This window comes from Camelus ferus, chromosome 8, assembly GCF_009834535.1.
Source record: "Camelus ferus isolate YT-003-E chromosome 8, BCGSAC_Cfer_1.0, whole genome shotgun sequence".
NCBI lineage: Eukaryota > Metazoa > Chordata > Mammalia > Artiodactyla > Camelidae > Camelus > Camelus ferus.
The window spans coordinates 56,543,187-56,564,229 of NC_045703.1; positions in this window are offsets into that span (position 1 = coordinate 56,543,187).

Below are 21,043 nucleotides of genomic sequence, written 5' to 3' on the forward strand. Positions count from 1 at the left end.
CTTCTGAGTTTCGTGTTATTCTTAGAAAGGCCTTCCCTACTCTTAGATTATTAAAGTTTCCCCCCATGTTTCTTCAAGTACTGTTATGGTTTCATTTTTTGTTTGTATTAAAATCTTTGAACGATTTGAATCCAAGAGGTAAGGATCCAATTTCTTTTCCTAAATGGCTCCCTAATATCATTTATTAATGAATCCATATTTTCTTCACTACTTTGAAATTCTAATGATTATTAGTCCCAGGTTAATGGGGTCAGACAAATGAATGGATTAAACATATAAACAGAAATCATTATTTGAAAATATTGTTGATGATTGTTCCTCTCCTTAACACTCTTAGAAATAAAGAAATTTATCTGGGTTCAAATTCCTACTCATCCATTTACTAGTTGCAAAACCCACAGCGAGTGAACATTTCTGAGAATGTGGCATTGAGTTTGTCATGGGGATCATATGAGAGAATGCATAAAGTTGGGTAAAATACAGCTATGATTCGTGTTAATGTATTGCCGAATTCTTGTCAAGTCTTGTTTCGGCCCATCTTCTAGTCTCTCCCTTGCGATGACTTCCAACCTTCGATAACAATATCGCTATCTTCTTGTGCTTGAGAAACCCCGCTTTTCCATGGAAGTGTAAATCAGAGATAGGTCTGCTCATTTTTTTTAAGTTTTATTTTATTGAGTTATAGTCAGTTTACAATGTTGTGTCAATTTCCAGTGTAGAACACACTTTTTCAGTTATAATGAACATGTATATATTCATTGTCGCATACTTTTTCGCCGTGAGCTACCACAAGATCTTGCATACATTTCCCTGTGCTATACATTCTGTTCAGGTTTCCTTGAGGGCATATTTACATGATCCACATGGCTGAACATAGACTCACCTTTCTAGAAACTATAGTAACGCTCTTATTTAGGACAAAAATTCAAGAATAGTGTCCCAGCTTTTATAGAAGTAAATAGAAAGGTGTCCTTGGTTGCTTATTAAATATACCAAAATCTTTTGGAGTAGGGTAGCAGTCCTGGAAAAACAGCAGTAAAGCAGGACAGGTGAGGTATTGGTGTTCCCCCTGGTGTTTCTGGGAAAGGAACTGGGAGGAAACAATTTTCTGTCTTGTTTTCAAGAAACCCTTCAACTCAACCACCCCAAGTATATCAGCCATATTCTCAAACGTACCCAGAACAATAGGTTGACCAATTTTTCTTCATGTCAAATTCTAGAAGGTAACGATGATCAGGATTTCTTCTTTTGGTAGTCACAAATTTTCTTGTTCTTACTTTAGTCTTTCTTTGTCCTTTGTGGAAATGAAAAATAGCTGATTCCCATCTTGCTTCATATTCTAAAAAGTAATTATTAACTGTATCTCAGCCTTATAAAAATACCTCTTTCTTTAATGTCTCCCCAAATGTTCATGGAAGATTATTCAGCTAGGGAAAAATGAGGGAATTAGAACCACTTATGATAATAAAACAAGAGGTAAGTTAATCATAGCAACACATAAATGAATAATCATTAGTGGTTGATGAGTGCACTCTGTAAAGAATTCAATATTCAGAATTTTTAATTACTCTTAGGTGCAGACTCTGGGCAAAATATAGCATTTGTAGATAATACCAGTAGATATGGCATGGTAATTATGAAATATAATTTGGTGCACTGCAGATTTAAGAGTTTGGAAATGTGAATTCATGATGAAAGGCAAAATGTGTGTTTTGCTATTTTGATGCTTGTATCTGTTTTCTGTTGGAAGAAATTCACTGTTAATGGAAGGTAGAATCAGAAAATCATGGAATTTCAATATTGGAATAGACATAATATATCACCCTGTTCCAGCCCTCTGGCTTTAGAGATGAGGAAACGAAGACTCAGAGATGAAGAGGAATTTGTCCAAGTCATCCAGAATCTCGATGGCCAAGTAGGGAGTAGCACTCAGCACTGACACTGGGTCTAGTACTCATTTCACATCATTTATTTTTAAAAGCAAACACATTTCAGTGACAGTCGTATTACATGCATTTTACACTTATTTTCTTTCTTCACTTCTTTACTTATGACAACAGGGTTTAATAGCCTTTTCTGGCATACAGTATGTGTATGCAAAAATTATATCACCCAGATTTTTCCAGACAGTTTCATTTTCAAATTCTCTGTTTTACTCAAAGTCCAATGGAAACTTGGATACAAATTCAGCCTTTCTACTCTCTTACATACTGTAGGATACTCTGTGAAGGTCTCTTGGTGAATGTCATAGCATTGCTGATTGGGTCAAGCAACCAACTTTCCCCGTAATAAACCAGCCACACAAGTGACACCAGCATGTGTTCAGTCTAGCATTCCTATTAAAAAAATAAAAGGTGCACCATTTGAAAAATGTGCTCTGTAAATAACACACCTTGTTTTAAATGTGTAGTGGGAGCCTTGATTCTCAAAACAAATCTTTAAACTACATCCCTCATGCCAAGTGGGGACTGACTTTTGACAGTGATTCCAGGCTATTGTTCCAGAAGAGAACTGTGAATGGATGACTGGTGAGAGGCGATCTTGCATGCCAGTCAGAGAGACAAACAGGGCTGCTGCTGCTTCCAGAGTTTCAGTGCGGCTTCGTTTTTCTGCTTGTCTAAAGACTTCAGTGTTTTCAGGCCTGATACATGAGTCGAAAATGTCAGAGAAGTTTATGTATATGTATATTGGCAAATCGGGTAGGACTTACCTGGTGGGTTTGAGTGGAAGGTATTATACTGATGAATGACCTGTTCAGAACAGTCCCCTCGTATGTACTTCCATCCCTTCCCTGACAGACACCAAGACCTTTAAAGCCATCAGAGAGGTCTCACTAGAAGGAATGAACAGAGAAGGGGTGATTATCACTGTCTCGCCATTACTGTCTAGCCAGTCTAGAGGAGGCTGCACCTGACCTCCGTGACTTCAGTGATTTGGTTCTAAGTGGGTCTACTCTCTGTGGTGCTGCAGACTGAGAATAACTCATCAGGAATGTGTCTTCTGTCACCTGCCTCAAATACAGGGGGTGAAAGAGGGATGCTAGAGTCCAGAAGGAGGCAGCTTTCTCACCCCTCCCCTCATTCAAGTGGTATTTTATCTGAGAAACGCTTACTGTTGAGTCACGATGAAGTAAACATGTGTTGTAAGGCAGAGGCCACTGTTACGTCATGGAGTAGAACAAAGAAAGGTATAATTTATATTCCACTTTAGGGGATTTGATTTGCACCCAGGATTGCGAGGCGCCTGGCTCTAGGATGTGCCTGCCTTTGTCTTGGTCGTCCTGTTACGGGAGCAGGAACCCTGGCAGTCACGTTCTTGAATTCCATAGTTAGACTGCAATTGCTAAAGACAGAGAAGCTATATTTCTGTCTCCAGAATGCAGACAGGAAACTGAGCCATTCACCTTTATTCTTATTCCCTTGCACTCTCTCTCTCTCTCTCTCTCTCTCTCTCACACACACACACACACACACACACGGATGTGGAAGGCAGTGTAAAATGTTACCTTTCAGGCACAATACATAAAACAACAGATACGATCTTTCTTATTTTAAATATCGTTAATTTATATAACATTTTATACCTATAAATTCAAGTTATATTTTTCAAATATTATACATACATAATTTCTAGAAAATTAGGTCATATGAAGTGGGATGATGACTTAGGAAGACCCGTGGTGTGGTGTTTTTGAGACTCCAGGCATCCTCTTCTGTGTAGGAAACAATCTCATTGACCTTTGTGTCCTTGCTGTTATCTACCCTAATGGGGCAAAACTTGAGGTGTTCAGGTAAGTAATTCTTGTGGTTGAATCATAAGAATTTTGTCTAATGGACAGAAAAAGCATTCTCACCTTCCATCTTCTCACCTGTTAACCTTCCCTAAGTGTCCCTGAGGGACTTATTTTCAGCACGGTCTATTTATACATTCAGGGGGAGGAAGAAACTAAAGGAGAATTTTCTTTTGACAAGAGGAAATGGGCTCCAACTTCAACTTTGAGAATTCATGTTATAGTGGAGAAAATAGTTCTGTTTACAGATGCTAAAGTCCAGGCCAGCATGGGCATAGAGACCAGAGGAAAATTCCCTTCACCCAGAGCCCTGGAAGATCCACCTACCTTTCACTAGTCCAGGTGACTTCAGTGGCTGATTAAAAGCAGGCATCAGAAATTTCCCCAAATGATTTTTCCAAAAATAGGATAAAATCTATCCCTTTGGGTACAAATATTTCTTACTACAGAATAGATCCGAACGATCAGAAATATGCAGCCTTTTAGCAAGATGTTGTTGTGTAATAAATGAAAGGAATTACCAGAGGCGTAGCAGAGCAAAGGGGGCTGGGAAGTCTAGTTTCAGGGAAGTCTAGTTTCAGGGAAGTCTAGTTTCAGAGAAGTCTGCGGGACTGTGGGATGGACCCATGCCCAGCTCCGCGGGCAGGATGGCCTTGCCCCTGCTCATACTGCTGCAACACTCTGCCCAGACCCAGTGGGCCTCTGCAGGGGTGCTGTGTGGAACATGCTGTTGGTAAATATTTTCTGGCCAATGTGCACACTCCTGCAAATACTGTATGATCACACACAGACATACACACCCATGCACTATCTGTAGCATGAATATATCTAGATGCATCACCCAAAGACCATGGGCTTGTGTTTTAGAAACTTAAGGACTGTGCTTCTTCCTGTGTCAGTTTTCTCAACTGAGATGACGAAGTGCAAATGGAGGAGGTCACTCCTCCAAGGTGACTTTTCATGTAAGGAGGTTAGACATAGGGAGAGACGCCAGAGGACCTTCCTTCCTCGCTGGGTGCTAATTGCCCACCTCCCGAAGGCCCCCCGCCTCCATCTTCCATACTGGCTCCGGGGATACCGATGGAAGTAGGTCATATTGTTTTTCAATTTCTACTTTCAATTCCATTGTCATTATTGGCACGACAGGGTGTACAAGTGTTGCCAAAATTAATACATCATGACTCTGTCTGAAAATAAGCAGTATTTGTTGTCTGTTTCCTGTAATTTCGTACTCCTGTGGCAGGGACAATGCTGATTACTTGTAAGCCTGTCCTGGCTCTCTAGTCTTTCAGCTGGGAAGCTTATATACTTCTCTCTTGCTAATTAAGGTCGATGTATTAGTTTTGATGGAGGAAAATGCAGTTTCTGACTTCTCTGTGAGCAGGGCTGACGAGGAACCCTGATGTTACAGCTTGGCAGTGCCGTGGTCAGGAGCATGGGCTCCGTGTCAGCCTGCGTTCCAGTCCCGGCTCTGCTGCTTCTTAGGAGGCAAGTTGCTTAACTTAAGTTTCTGGGTTTTGTTTGTCTGTGTAATTTCCATACCTTTTGAATTTTGTAACATGAGTGTACCTTACTTATTCAGAAAGAAATAAAAATATTAAAAAAAAAAAAAACAATTAAGCCAAGCAGGTGCAACATGCAGGATGGACCAAAAGAGGGAAATCTGGATCAGCTGTTTGGATACTATCATAGTAATTGGATCTGAGATTAGGATCCTACATGTGAGTATGAGAGTAGAGGGCAGGTTGATGGGAGAACGCAGCCCAGGCTTGAGGACGGGAAGAGGGAGGGAATGAGGCTGGGTTTCGCTTTGGCAGCTGGCTGGCGTCTGTTTCAGGAAGCAGGTCCTCTCATCGGGTTCTCCCTTCCAGATCCTCCTGCCCTCACTATCCTCCCTTTATTCTTCTACCTTTTCCTACCCACCTTCATAGCCTCTTTGATGAATTCCAGATCAGAACTTCTGACCTTCAGAATCTTCCCGATCTTTACACTCTCCATCTCACTAGAGACATAGTTGCCATGTATGTTCTGTGATTCTAATACATTTGAAAGGGCTTTTTTTTTTTTGCCATAATCCTTTACATTCTGCATCTCACTGGAGACCTTTCAATGTGTGCTATATGATTCCAATCTATTTGAAAGAGTTTTCTGTCCTAATTCCTCTCTTCTGTCGTAGAGGAGCCCATCCCCGTGTCCCTTGCAGCTGTAGGAATGCGGTTGACTGTTTGCACAGAAGGTGGTGATACCTCCTCTCATTCCCGAATCCACACCCTAGGACTTTGCAGCTCTTCCCATAAAGAATTGGAGTCTATTTCCCCACTCTTGGAGTCTGGGCTGGCCTCATGATTTGCTTTGGCCAATAGAATGTGGTAGAAGTGACCTTAGAAGAACTTGGAAGCTTCTTTTCTCCCCACTTGGACCACTGCTCTGAGTCCACCATGTCAAGAGGCCTGGCCAAGCCGTGTGGAAGAGAACCCAGCTGCCCTTCCTGCAAACCACACAGATCGCCAAAGATGTGCGAGGGGGCATCTTAGACCAGAGTTGAGCTGCTCGTGACTGCAAGGGCATGAATCGCCCTGGCCAGACCGGCCAGCCTTGCTGAACTCCAGAAGTGTGAGCAAATCAACAACATTTATTTTCAGCAACTAAGTTTTGGGTGGTATGTTATGCAGAATAGAAAACTGAGGCAAGGATTCTGATTAAACAGACTGTTAGAACAGTCCTTCTCATTTATCATTAGGTACAGCTGTGAGTTCACACCCTGGCAGGTAGCAGTCACGGTTAAGGGCGGAAATAGCAGGTGAGCAGGTAGAAAGCCTGGGCCTGAACCTGCTGGAGCTCTTTCTTCCCAGAAGTAGCAGCATAATTGCCAGCATCAGTTTTCCTGTAGATTTAATTTTTTCACTTACTGAGCAAATATACATATATCAGAGGTCACAAAATTTAATTCCTCTCTTTTATTGGTGGTAAATATCAAGACTAATGTGCATAATTATCCTCAATTCTAGCTCTTTTCGGTGAATATTCAGGAATGTAGGCACCATGGACAAGGTTTTCTTGTCTGCACAGTCCCGGACGTGCCATCTTGAATTAGAAGAGGAGGGAGCTGAGTTGCTGTTATTATTGGTAGAAGCAAAAAGCACCTGGAAGAGGGAGGAGGCACAGCAGGAGGGGGCCTGCACTGAGCTGGTGTCACACTAGTGACCCCTATGTCTGGAGCTGAACACAGCTGCCGGTAATTTGATGTGGGATTATTGGAGAGCACGGACATTTAAGCATCCACGGGGGTAACTAGTCACCTAAAAGGGTGCAGTCCCCTGGGTGAACGATGAGAAATGGCAAAGCCTGGTGAATAGAGAGCATATGCCGTGTTTAAGGGGGCAGTCACCTTCCCCTTTTTCATTTCTCTGTTCACTTTTTAGAATGAAAGCCCAATGTTGCCAGGATCTCTAGTTTTTCAAGAGGAACTAAACATTTTGATTATACGTGAAGTCACTAAAGTTTTAAATGCCAATTGAAAATTTTAGAAGAATGTAAAATCCTAGGAAGGCCATGTAAATCATGTCTGTAGGACTCTAGCTTGTAACCTCGGATAAATATAGTCAGAAATGATATTCACTCTGCATAACAGCTGGTGGATGCTCCAGGTTTAACAGCTGCGATGTCCACTTCACTACAGCCTTAGTGCTAAGCCTGTGCTTGACCAGGTGTTAACCTTTAGCTGCTGGGTTATAAGGTGTTGGGGAGGATGCTGGGACAGGGGCTGGGTAGTTGGGGCCATCAGGTGGTTCTCAGGGGTTCCAGGGGCAATGGCTATTTTGCAACTAGTGTGGAATTATTTCAGCATCTTAACAAAGGGTGGTGTCTACTGCTGTGTACCAGATGATTATCAGCTCTGTAACAAAGAGAGTGAGCTCACAGTATCCAATATTTTGGGGCTTTTTTTTTTCAGTTTTATTATTGAAAGCAAAAAGATTAATGTCTAATCCTGCAGTTGGGTATTATAGCAATTCTTGCTTTTATTCTCAAATGGCTCCTCTAGTGCCCAGCAATTGTCTCCACAGCAACTACTTATGTTTTTATAAATCTTAGAATGTGAAGAGGTGGGGTGGGAAACACAAGTAAACGGCAAAAATCTTTACAAGCTAGGATTTTCTTTTAAACACAAAAAAAAGTTTGTAATAAAAGCTCAGATTCTTTGCTTTCCAATTTATAGCCATATCTTGAGTGCCTGAGTGCTGGTTGTAACCTGGACAAATGAAATTTACAGCTCAATAAAACAAATATCTATTGAACACCCGCTGTGCATCCAGTACTTTTCTAGGTGCTGTCAGGGATTCAAAAGGAAAACCAAACTCTAAAAGACCATCACAATTTCGTGGGGAAACAAAAGAAATACCACAGTAATAGCTGAATTAGAGTAAAAAGGAGACAGGGTTGATCTGAGTGGAGATTTGTGCTGAGGAATGATGATGGGGAGCTGAGGAAAGCAGAGAAATTTGACTTCTAAGCTGATGAAGTTTATCTTCTGCCTCTGCATATCAGGGTGTCTACCTTAAACTGATTGCTTCTAGTTCTATAGACGCCATCAGGGCTATAGACACTGCTTCACAGTGATTGTTAGAAGCCCAAGTTTCCCAGATCAGTCTCCATCATCCTAGTATATAGATCGCTGAGTATATGACCGAACTACCTGATTTCCACCTCCCCCAGCTCCCCACACCTCCCCACCGACTTGGGTGGTTGAGCCTTCTGTAGGACAGAGTAAGTCAACAGCAGTTGCCTCTAACCAGCCTCAGTCTCTTTTCTGGACGATGCCTTCACGATCCAGCCACAGCTGAGTGCAGTTGTGCCCCGGAGGACGTTGCTTCCCTTGGTGTATCAGCAAGTAAAGCTTCTCCCCGCCCCTACTCCAAGTGCCTGGACCAGCAGGTGTTTATGCCCTCCTTGCTCATCATTTATTTTTTAATTTTTTTCTCTTCTTAACTTAGTGAAACAAAACAAAAACAAACCCAAAACAAGTCTTCTGAAAATCAGACTCTACTACATTGCCCCTCCCTTTTGCTGTCAGCACAGATGTACAGACTGTACCTACAAAGACATTGAAACTGGACCACTGTCCTCTTCGCCACTGTTGTCATTGTGGTCAATTTCAAATCCCAGGGAGACGATTCCTCTACCTGGTGGCCTTGTAGCTCTGTGACTGCCTCAACAGCAATGGTCTTTTTCTCCATATCAACCATCCACTCCGTGGATCTGTTACAGATTTGTTACCACCCTAAATCTTGCATTAACTCAATGTTAGGCATCAGAGCTCTAACATCTGTCTCATACTTTTAGCTCCCTTTTTCTAGTATTTCCACTCCAGCAAACTTTCAGACTTATTCTGACTTAACAGTCTGTTGACTATTGAATTTATTCTTCTGACTCTTCCTTACTTTTCCTTGCCCCTAAAAATTTTGTATACTAATGTTAAAAGAAAATTCAGAGAGCTTAACTTGCTATGTATATTTTATTGAGTGAGAAATAAACCTGAAACAGATATGAAGCTCAGAGCCATGATGTATCCAGATGGCTTATAAAGTGAAAATGTTTAACTTTTAAAGTGACTGGTTGTTACGATGGGAATTTCCAGATGTCAGGGGGTTGGTTAAAAGTGATTACCTCATGCCAACTTAAAAAGATGACTTAAGTTTCATTTATGATTATCAGACGTGTGTGTAAGAAATAACTTAATTTTTGCTGATGTTTGTAAAATTAGGTTAAGTTTTGCTTACTGGTTTTGTTTTCCTGGAGAATCTTCAGACCTGGTCTCCATTTTATATTATTTTAATATTTATCCTCTATCCTGTTTAAAACATGAAATCCTCTTTGATCTCATTCCTACCTCTGTTACCCCTGAGGTAACCATAATACTGAATGTTTTTTAATGTTTAAACTAAAAAAATCATTTCATGTATATATTTTCACTTTTAATGCATATGTATATATCCCTAAAGATATGTAGAATCATCTACCATGTTTTTAGATTTTTTAAGAATTTTAATATACTGTATGTATTTTGTTAGTTACCTTGGTGCTCAAAATCATGTTTGCTAAGTTCACTTGTGTTGGTACGTGGATTTCAATTCCACCATTTTTATTTGTTGTAGAATAAATATGGCATAATTTATTCATTTGTTCTTCTGTTAATGGGCATTATGTTGTCTGCTGTTATTGTGCAGGTTGTTCTTTCGCATTACAAAGAATGCCGATCATATGTGTTCTCTCCTTTTTATATTGTGGCACACCATTTAATCTTGTAATGTTTAACTATTGTGGGACTCTCAGGATAAACACAGTTTGGAAGTAGTCTTAGTCCACTTGGGCTGCTGTAATAGAATACCATAGATTGGGTGGATTATAGACAACAGACATTTATTTCATTCATTTCAGGAGGCTAGGAATCCAAGATCAAGGTGCTACCCTCCTACACTGTTGGTGGGAATGTAGTTTGGTGCAGCCGTTATGGAAAACTGTACGGAGATTCCTCAAAAAGCTAAAAATAGACTTACCATATGATCCAGCAATCCCACTCCTGGGCATATATCCAGAAGGAATCTTAATTCAAAAAGGCACATGCACCCCCGTATTCATAGCAGCACTAAATACAATAGCCAAGACATGGAAACAACCTAAATGTCCATCGACAGATAACTGGATAAAGAAGCTGTGGAGTATTTATACAATGGAATACTACTCAGCCATAAAAAATAATAAAATAATGCCATTTGCAGCAACAAGGATGAGCCTGGAGAATGTCATTCTAAGTGAAGTAAGCCAGAAAAAGTGATATCGCTTATATGTGGAATCTCAAAAAAAAAAAAAAAAGATGAATGAACTTATTTACAAAATAGAAACATACTCACAGACGTAGAAAACGAATTTATGGTTACCAGGGGAGGAAAGGGGTGGAAAGGGATAAATTGGGAGTTTGAGATTTGCAGATACTAACTACTATATATAAAATAGATAAACAGCAAGTTTATACTGTATAGCACAGGGAACCATATTCAATATCTTGTAGTAACCTATGGTGAAGAAGAATATGAGAATGAATGTTTGCATGTTCTTATGTGACTGAAGTATTGTGCTGTACACCAGAAATTGACACAGCATTGTAAACTGACTGTACTTCAATAAATATATATTTTTAAAATAAGGTCAAGGTGCTGGCAGATTCGGTGTCTGGTGAAGACTCCCACTCTGCCCTCACGTGGTGGAAGGGGCAGGGGGGCTCTCTGTAGTCTCTATTACAAACCCTAATCTCATTCATGAGGGTTTTGCCCTTATAACCTGATCACCTCCCAAAGGCTCCATGTCCAAACGCCATCACATTGAGGATTAGGTTTCAACACATGAATTTTGCGGAGGACACAAACATTCAGTCGACAGCAGCTATAATGAATTCTTTTAAAATAAACACTGTGTATTTAGTTTACTAAAATGTTTTTATCCGTGTTTATATTCAGCCTGATCAGATTCTCAGTGGATCATCTGACAGTGCTGGCAGGCAGGCTTGTTGCTGGAGTCCTTAGGCAGACAGACCTGTTATTCCTGGGTCAGCAGATGGGCAGGACTGGCGCTTGGGTAAATGGGGAGCAGCCCGGTGCCTGGGTCAGTAGGGGGCATGCCTGGAGCTTGGGTTCACTGGGGCCCACCAGGTGCTGAGGACCCCTGGGATGTGCCCAGCATCCGGGTCTAAGTGAGCCAGTCCAGTACTGTGACCTGCTGGGAGCCTGGTTTTCCAGGAGGCTTGGGCCACAGGAGCCAGCTGGCCTGGTGCTAGGGGTAGACTGACACCTGGGCCACAGGAGTCTGCCTGTAAACTGGGGCCTTGGGGACTGACCTTGAGGTTGGGTCTGTGAAGGGGCAGATCGGGAACTAGAGCAGGCCAGGAGCCTGGGTTTACGGGAGCCCACCAGGAGGCTGGCACCGCAGAAACCTGTGGGAAGGGCTGTGGGAGGCACTGATGCCACTGGATCCTGCCTGCAGCTATCTGGAGCTGTGAGAGGCGGCCTGGTGCTGCGGGGTGTGGTGAGGCCAGGCCCTCAGTTCACTCTCCTCCCACAGGGAGGGCTGCCCAGGCTTGGGGGAGGGGTGATGGGGTAACTGAGTCTATCTTTTCTATCCACTTCAATGCGTCTTTCCTTACTGCTGTGTTTCACCCAGGTGCTGTAATTCCTCACCTGGAATCCTTAGAGCTTCTGAAGGTATTTTCATGTGTGGATGGATGTCCAGATTTATGTTTTGGGGAGGGGACAGGCGCCAGAGATTCCTATGTCCCCATTTCTCTGACATCATTCCCTACACCTGTGTTTTCATCTCTGGGCATATACTGTTCACCCAAAAGGAACAAAGCCGAAAGCCTGGGAGGTTTATGAAGAGACTTCCTTGTATATTTCACTGTGAAGCTTCAAGTCATTTGTCCCCGTTAGTGATGGAAAGGGTGAAGGTGGAATGAACGAACAGCCGGCTGGAGAGATGCACGAGGCGAGCTTTGTGGGAAGGGTGCCCGAGCGCCAGGCCCTCCCTGTGCACCACGCTCTCCCAGCACCTCCACACGTTCACCAGCCCGGAGGCCCCCGCAGTGTTTTCTCTGTGAAGTGCCACTTATCATTTAGGAAAGTTCTGTCTCTGCTTCTAAGGATACAGGCCTTTAACAACAAGCCTATTCAGTCGGGTATTATTATTGCTATATCATCTTTATTTTTGCTAATCTTTTCTGGCTGACAGTGTTTATACCTTCATTGGAATCATTCTGCGTCCTCATATTTTAGGAGTGCCTGTGCTGAGTAACACGGACGCAGAGTCAGCCTGTCTTCATTCCTTCCTGCCTCCCTTTATCACTGTATTTTGATGGGAGTGTCCTCCTTTCATATTTCTTTAAGTTACTGACATGTACACATTTTGTACCTCTTCTATGATGTTTTTCTTCTCCTGCTTTCTTTTGAATTGCTCTTTTCCTTTTTAATTTGAAATACTGTCCATACTTAGTTTCTCTTTCTATTGTGCTTGTGGTTATTCCTGAACTTTTAATCCTCATAGCTAATAAATCCTAAAATATATCAACATCTGACCAACATAGCAACATCCATATTCTTTAATATATCATGTCTCAGCTTACTGTTACATTTCCTAGTATTTCAGATGCACTATTTGTGCCCTCCACATTCGACAGTATTATTATGTTATACACCTAATGTTAGTTTAGATGCACCTATGTTTCTCAGTTTCTTTCCTTGTCATTTATTTCTGCATCTCAGACTTCTTTCTGGAGTCACTTCTTTTTTACTGAAATACATTCTTTAAATTTTCCTTTAGTGATTGTCACTTTTTTGCAAACGCCGTCCATTTTCAATTTTCTGAAAATGTCTGTAGTTTACTTTTATTCTGAATTAGGGTTTACTGGGTATATGGAATTCTGTGTTAATAGTTATTTTCTCTCAGCTGTTGAAAATACTGTTTTACTTCCTGACATTTATCATTAGAGTTGAGAAGTTAGCTTTTAACCTAATTGTCATTCCTTCATGGATAATCTGTCTTTTTTCACTGGTTGCTTTTAAGATGTTCATTTCAGTTCTCTGAGATTTTATACTATGGGTCAAGGTGAAGCCCACTTGGGATTAGTTGAATATTTCTGGAAAATCTTAGTCCCCAGCTCTTAGGATATTGCCTCTCCCCATTCTTCTTCATTAGGAATCCTTCCCCATTTTTCTGGAGCTCCAGTTATACATAGGTTAGGCGTTCTCACTTGTGATGGATGTTACTCTGTGCTTCTCGGTATCCCAGGATTTTTACATTCCATATCTGCTCTGGGCATGCCCTGTATGTGATGACTTCCTTTTCCTAGTGAGATATTGGCAAATGTGACACAAGAGAGCTTGATAACCCACTTGCACATTAGAGCTGCCTCTCTTGAAACACTGCCACCACCACGTGAGGAAGCTGGTTTAGCCTCCTTGAGGATGAAGATCTCGTGAACAGAGAGATCTAGCTATACCAGCTGTCCCAGCCGAGCCTGATCAACACTTGAATTAAATGCAGGTACGTAAGGGTCCAGGTGGAACCAGACACAGAAAATAATATATAAGTAATAATATGGAACTGATACATCATTCAGTCTTCCGTGTCTCCTAACCTCATTCATAGTTCCCATCCTACTGTCTGTTTCTTTAGGAGTGATTTTCTTCATTTCTATTTCCTAATTTACTTAGTTTTTTTTTTTTTCTTCTGCTGGGTTTAACTGCTCTTTAACTCATTGACAGAGTTTTTAATTTAGATTATTATATATTTAATTTCTAAATGTCCATTTGGTGCTTTGTTCAAATCTGACTAGTTTTTTGGTTAGCACTGAGTTTCTTTCTCATGTATATGATTCCACATTTTATTACAATTTTAATAAACCTTTTAATACAATTTCTTTAAAGTAAAGCATCAAAAGAAATGAAATATGAAATCACCTTTCATTATCTGAATGTCCTAGGAGTCCAGCTCTGTTCTGTGATTTTCCTTCTGTTTCTCAGCTGTGGTGTCTTGCTTCCTCTCGTGTTTGTAATCTTGTATTTTAGGGTCTTGTTTGCTTAGAAATTCTATGCTGTCTGGGTTGAGAGCACGCGGGTATCACCCAGAGGAGACTCTGTCCTGTCCCAGCATCCTGGGTTGTTGTGACCCAGGACCACTTTCATTAAATTCTTGGCTTAGCATTTACTGCCTTGGGCAGATAGTGTAAATTCAAATTCCAACCCTGTGAACAGAACTGTGATTTAAATTGTCCAGGAAATGATTTTTAAAATCCAGATCCCAGGTCAAGTTTGATAAATTTTATTGTCATCTTTCTGAAAAACTAATATTTTTTACAAATCACATTTTAAGGCAGGTTTAGGTGTATGTCTAATACCCAAACCTTGTGGCCATTAAAAACTGCGTATCAGATGGAGAAGTGCTTTCAGATCAGAACTTCTGCGGCTGCATCACTCTATGTTTTCAGTTTCCTTTTCACTTTGGAGCTCTGAGGTTTTCTATTTTTTGGTGAGTTCTGCCACATAGTTGACAGGATGTTTGCTATATTTTATCAAACATTTCAAGTTCTTTTTTTAAACTGTGAGGATTTCGGATTATTGAGAACACCATACTGCCAGAAATAGAACTCCCATTTCCTCTTCATGAATTTTACTTAGGATTTTATGCCCTCCACTTACTAACTCCTCTTTAACAAAAGCGATGGTTAACTCTGTACTCAATCTTAATTGACCTCTTATTTGAATTTGACGCACTTGTTGACTTACCCATTAAAATATTTTTCTGCCTTGGACTTAGACACCGCATCTCCTTGTTTTCCTCCCTATCCCACAGGGTAGCCTTCTTCTGCCTTTTTGCAGGAACCACCTCCTCAGTCAGACTTCCAAGTTTCAGAATGTCCCAGGGGCTAGTCCTCAGCCCTCCTTTTCCATCCTAAGTGATCGTACCTGTCCCAGGGCTTCACATGCCCTGTATGTGATGACTACTTCTGAATTCGTATCTTTGATTCCTGCTACCCTTTCAGCTCAGTATCTGCCCTCAGATGTTGTGGTAGGCTGAAAAATGCCCCCCCCCATATGTCCTAATTCCTGGAACCTATGAATGTGACCTTCTTTAGAAAAAGAACCTTCACAGATGTGACTAAGTTAAGGATCTTATTCTGGATGATCCAGGTAGAACATAAATGTAATAAGACATATTCCTATAAGAGAGAGAGAGAAAAAATGACACATAGACGAGAAGACACATAGAAGGGGAGAAGACAAGGTGACCATGGAGCCAAGAAATGCCAGCAGCCACGACAGGTAGAAATTGGCAAGGAATGGATTGTGCTTTGAATCTCCAAAGAAAGTGAGGGTCTGCTGACACCTGGAATTTGGCCTGGTGAAACTGATTTTGGACTTGCCCTCCAGAACTGTGACAATATAAATTTCAGCCATTTTAGGCCATCGAGTTCCTGGTAATTTGTTACTGTAGCCATGGGAAACTAATGCAGATGTCTGATAGGCAACTTCACTTCTGATCTAAAGCCAAACTCCTATGGCGTGGGAGTATGACTCAGTGGTAGAGCACATGCTTAGCATGCACAAGGTCCTGGTTTCAATCCCCAGTACATCAAAAAAAAAAAAAAAAAAAAAAAAAAAAGGTTGATTTACACATAGTAGGCACTGGATAAACACTGTTTAAATATTTAAAAAAAAAAATAAAGCCAAACTCCTGATTTTCTCCCCCAACTCTACTCTGACTTCTCTCCATAATTACCATTTCCACTTTCAATAGATAAGCTAAAAATGATCCATAATATTTCTCTTTTTCTCCCTGTACTCATCTAATTCAACAACATATTCAGTCAACATTACCTTCAAAATATAATCTAATTATATACAACTTCTTGTCTTTTCCACCTCCATTACAAGCCACCACTGTCTCTCACTGACAGCAGCCTCCTGTGATTTCCAAACTTCCATTTTACTAAGTCCATTCTCTGCACAGGTACCAAACTGATTTCTGAAAAATGTAAATCAGATCTATTTCTCCATTACTTAACATGTCCCAGTGACTTCCTTTGCCATTAGCTTCAAGTCCAAATTCCTTATAAGAACTTGTATGACCCACTGCCTGACCATCTCCCCATCAGGTCGCCTCCCAGGCTATGTCTGTCCTTCCGGCACAGCCTCAGGCTTTGCATTGTTCTCTCTCGCTGGGACACTGCTTTGAGATTTTTCATGTTCCTGTCTTCTCATTATCCAGATCAAATGACCCCTCCTCAGAGAGGCCTCACTCTCTCTGTCTCTGTATCTTTATCTATATTTCTGTTTCTAACTTTGTCTCTCTCATTTGCTTCTCTATATCTATTTTATTTCTCGCTTTCTTTTTCTTTTTTTCTTTCTTGCTTGTTTTCTTTATTCTTTCTTCTTCTCTTTCTCTCTCTCCCCCTTCTTCCTCCCTCCCTCCCTTCCTATATTTCTACCTGTTTACACTCATAAGTCCATCTAGAGCTTTGTTTGTCCAATAGACCTTCCTGTGATAATGGAAATGTTCTTCTGTGCTAGCCAATGTGATGGCACCAGCTATAACAGTACGACTGAGAACTGATCTTTTTTGAAATTTAATTTTAGTCACTTTAAATTCAAATGGCTACGTATGGCTGTGGCTCCCTTATTGGATAGCACAAATCTAGAGCAAACCTCACTCCCATCCTTACCACACACAATAACTATATATCTCATTGTCTTTTTAAGTTGTATTCTTAGCACTCTACACTCTCTGAAGTTATCTCATTTATTCATTGTTCACGTGTATTTTCTATCTTCCTCCTACTTACTATGAGGTAGGAGCCAGGAGAGCAGGGACCTCATATGTGTTATTCACCAGTTTCCCCAGTGCTGCATTTGGGAGTCACCGTTACCGCTGAAGTCATGGCAGGAAGCTCCAGCAACACTGTGGTAGATGTCTGACTTTGCCATCAGTTAACGTGTGACCACAGATATTTAATTTAACATTTAATGAGTACTGTTTATATGTCACAGTTTGAGCTAAGCAATGAAGTTGTTACCTAAGTATAAAATAACTCTATGAAGTCTATGAAGTGTTATACTACTTTACAAATGAGGAAATTAAAGCTTAGAGAGATTCAGTAATTAGAAACCTAAACCAAGCTCTATTTGAATCTTAAGTTCCTACGAATTACCACTCTGCAGTATTGCTTCTGTCTCTTCAGGGAACATCTCCAAATTGAGGGAGTTTGGCTGAGACAATCTTCGACTTTCCCTTAGCTTGAGTATCTGTAAATCTCTAACTTGGAACATAAGATTGTATACAAGGGTCAACCAAGTACAACCTGCCGTCCAAATCCATCCTGCTTCCCATTTTTGTAAATAAAGATTTATTGAAACACAGCAGCACTCATTTCCCCCCATAGTGTCTACAGCTACTTTCATGCTACAATGGTTGATTTGGGTAATTAAGATAAAGATTATTTTTTTGTTTGCAAAGCCTAAAATATTTATTATCTAGCCTTTTATAGAAAAAGTTTGCTGACCACTTTTATAGGAGTTTATAATAATCAATTCTATATGTATAAGTCCTTGATTCATAATAGAACTCAAATGATAGTATTGTACTTTAAAGAAAACATGGTTTAAGTTTATCCACTGGATGACAATTTTCAGTATATTGATTTAATTTTCCAACTTCATTGAGATATAATTGACATACACCATTATGTAAGTTTAAGGTGTACAATGTGTTGATTCGATACATTCACATATTGCACAATGATGACCACTGTAATATTAGCTAATAACTGTATCACATCATATAATTACCATTTCTTTTTTGTGGTGAGAATATTTAAGATCAACTCTCTTAGTAATTAATTTTCCTGTGTATTTTCTGTAATTTTTAAAGCAATATGTATTAATTTCCTCATAATTTTCGAAGGAACTCACACTTAGTCTAGAAAACTTTTAAGCAACATAAATAAAAAAACATCCATGATCGCTCTACCATTTAAAGGTAACCTCTATTTTATGTTCTTATATTTCCTTTTAGACTTTTATTTTTACAGATAAGATCATACTGCTTCTGCGTCTGTGTTTACAAAGAACAATTTTGAGGGGACAGTCTCCTGATGAAGGTGGTGACTTCTTATATAAGAAATTTAATCTTCATTTTCAACAGGCGTTAGCAAACTGTGGCCCACTTCACCTGATCCACAGGCGGTCACTATGGTCTCATCATTGTTCTATCTCCTCCTACAGATTTCCATCAAAAAATATATGAGAGAACAATAGGTGTTGACATCTGGAGTGCCCGGGAGGTCAAGTGCAAACGGACCCTTTGGTGTTGCTCTATTTCATTTGATCCTGAAATCACGATGACCACACTGTTGTATTTGTTATCGCTGGAGTAGGAAGCATGCAAAACAAAATGTATTTTATATTTGACAGTAAATTTTGTGAGAGGAAGTGCTTCACTAAGAAATGTTATCATTTATAGAAGTTTCTATAACTAAAAGTTGTGGGACAGGTCCAATTCCTCCTCTGCTAGTTTCTAGCTGTGTGACCTCAGGCAATTTATTACCAAATATATGTTTCAATTTCTTCATCCTTAAAATGGGCTTAATTATTGGACTAAGTTCCTAGGGCTACTGTGAGGATTCAATAAGTTAAAATATATAAATTTGTTTAGAAGAGTACCTGACACATGGTAAATATGCTTAGCATCTGAATGCTTAGCATTCAGATATTACTGAAATGAGAATATTGCATTTTTGGAGAGAAAGTATGATCGAATTTTACCTTTGTTACTGGTTTAATTTGTAGTCACTGTTTAAGGATGAAAATACTCATCAAATCTATGGCAGTGCTGGCTCAGTATGGTGCCTGTACTGAATCCATTTTGGAATAAGTTTTCAAGCAAACACTATGCAATTCAGGAAAGTCTTGGATACTATTTATACTATTTTCCTAAAGACTTTAGTTAAATTAGCCTTCGTCTTTCATCATTGCAGAATCTTCAGGAAAACATCCCCTTTTCAGCAAACTAAGCAGCACTCTTTCCTTCCTCCTTTATGGCTAATTTTCAATTTTACCATGTTCTCTTGGACACAGCCGGAGAGACAGCACCGCCCAGAGCCACATTCCTGTTTTAGTGACAGTATGAGCTTGAACTAGCTCCTCAATCTTCCTGAGTATCAATTTTCTCAACTCTGAATTGAGAATACTAATAATTATTCTAACTAACAGAGATATTGTGAGGACCAAATGAGATAACATGAAAGCTATAAATGCAGTGTCACATCGATATATATTTATAGCAGCATAGCTACAACTCCCATCCTTCTTCTTCTCACATATATTTATAGTTCTAGGAGGACTGTTGGCTTATCAATATAGTCCCTTATCAACCGTGGTACAGTTGCCCACGATCGGCTCTTCCGGTCTACTGATGCCAAAGTGACACACAGTGAGCAGCGCGACTCAGCATGGCAGCAAGAATGCAGCCCCTCAGTGTGAACCACGGGAAAGCATAGATGGAGAATGTGAGTGTTTTCTCTAAGCATATAAGAGAGTAACATCCAGAAAGATGAAGACCAAAGTGCTTTTCCCATTAAGCTTAAAATTTTATTGTGATAAGCCAAGCCGGATTTTCTTAAATATTTAACTATCTCTTTGCTCTTTTGGAGTGGCCGAGAGGGTACAGAACAAATAATTTGCCAGAAAATTGGCCTCTTTCTTGCTATCTCCTGTGCCTGTGGCCAGGCAACAGGTTGTGTAAGTAAGCAGGGTTGATTCAGTCAGTAATGCTATTAGATGGTATGGGCTTAGGAGACTCTGAAATTTGGTCTCTCATACCCAGGATATAATTTCTTCCTGGAAAATTAGAGCTTATGTGAATTTCACCATCTTATTAGATTTTGCAATCTCTTGTTAGAATTTTGGGTCTCTTTGAAATATTCCAGTGTTCTGCCCACTCTGATTCATTCATGAACTACATACATACGGCAAGAATACTGGACGCAGGCAGTGGTACAGGTACTGGAAATGTCCAACAGCCCTGCTGTCTGTGAGTTTATACTTTGGAGCATAGAACTTGTATCCTGCCTATTTCCCAAAGGATTTTGAGTAGTGTATGTAATTAATACTAAAGTCCACAAAAGAAAGAGAAAGAAAAATAAAAATGAAAGAGAGCCTGTGTAAGAAAAACACAGAAGTAGACCTCACCTGGCCCCTGCAATGAGCTCATCACTGTTCTTTGGAAATGGATTGTCTTGAATTATGTCAGGCTCCTAAAGACAAAGATCTTCCCTTCATGTCACATACTCACATACTGCAATGAACTACTCTACCCCACCACCACCATACACATTTTTCTGGAAAGGCAAGGATTTCTCTGAAATTAAACTTAAGCCGTTGTAACCCTTGTTTTATTAGAAAAACATTGTTCAAATAGGTAAATGTGGTATTGAACTTTTTACAAGGAAACGGGTAAATATGAATCTAACTCAGTCAAGGTATTTTGGGTTTTTGTTTTTTTGTTTTTTGTTTTTGTTGAGGCTTGAAATAATTATGTCTCAGCTACTTGTGAGGGATAAACCAAGGATAAACTTGGACAAAGTAATGGATAAATGCTGAATCCTTCGGACAGATTCTCTTAACAAATGAGATTCATTCTCTCATTCACTTACCG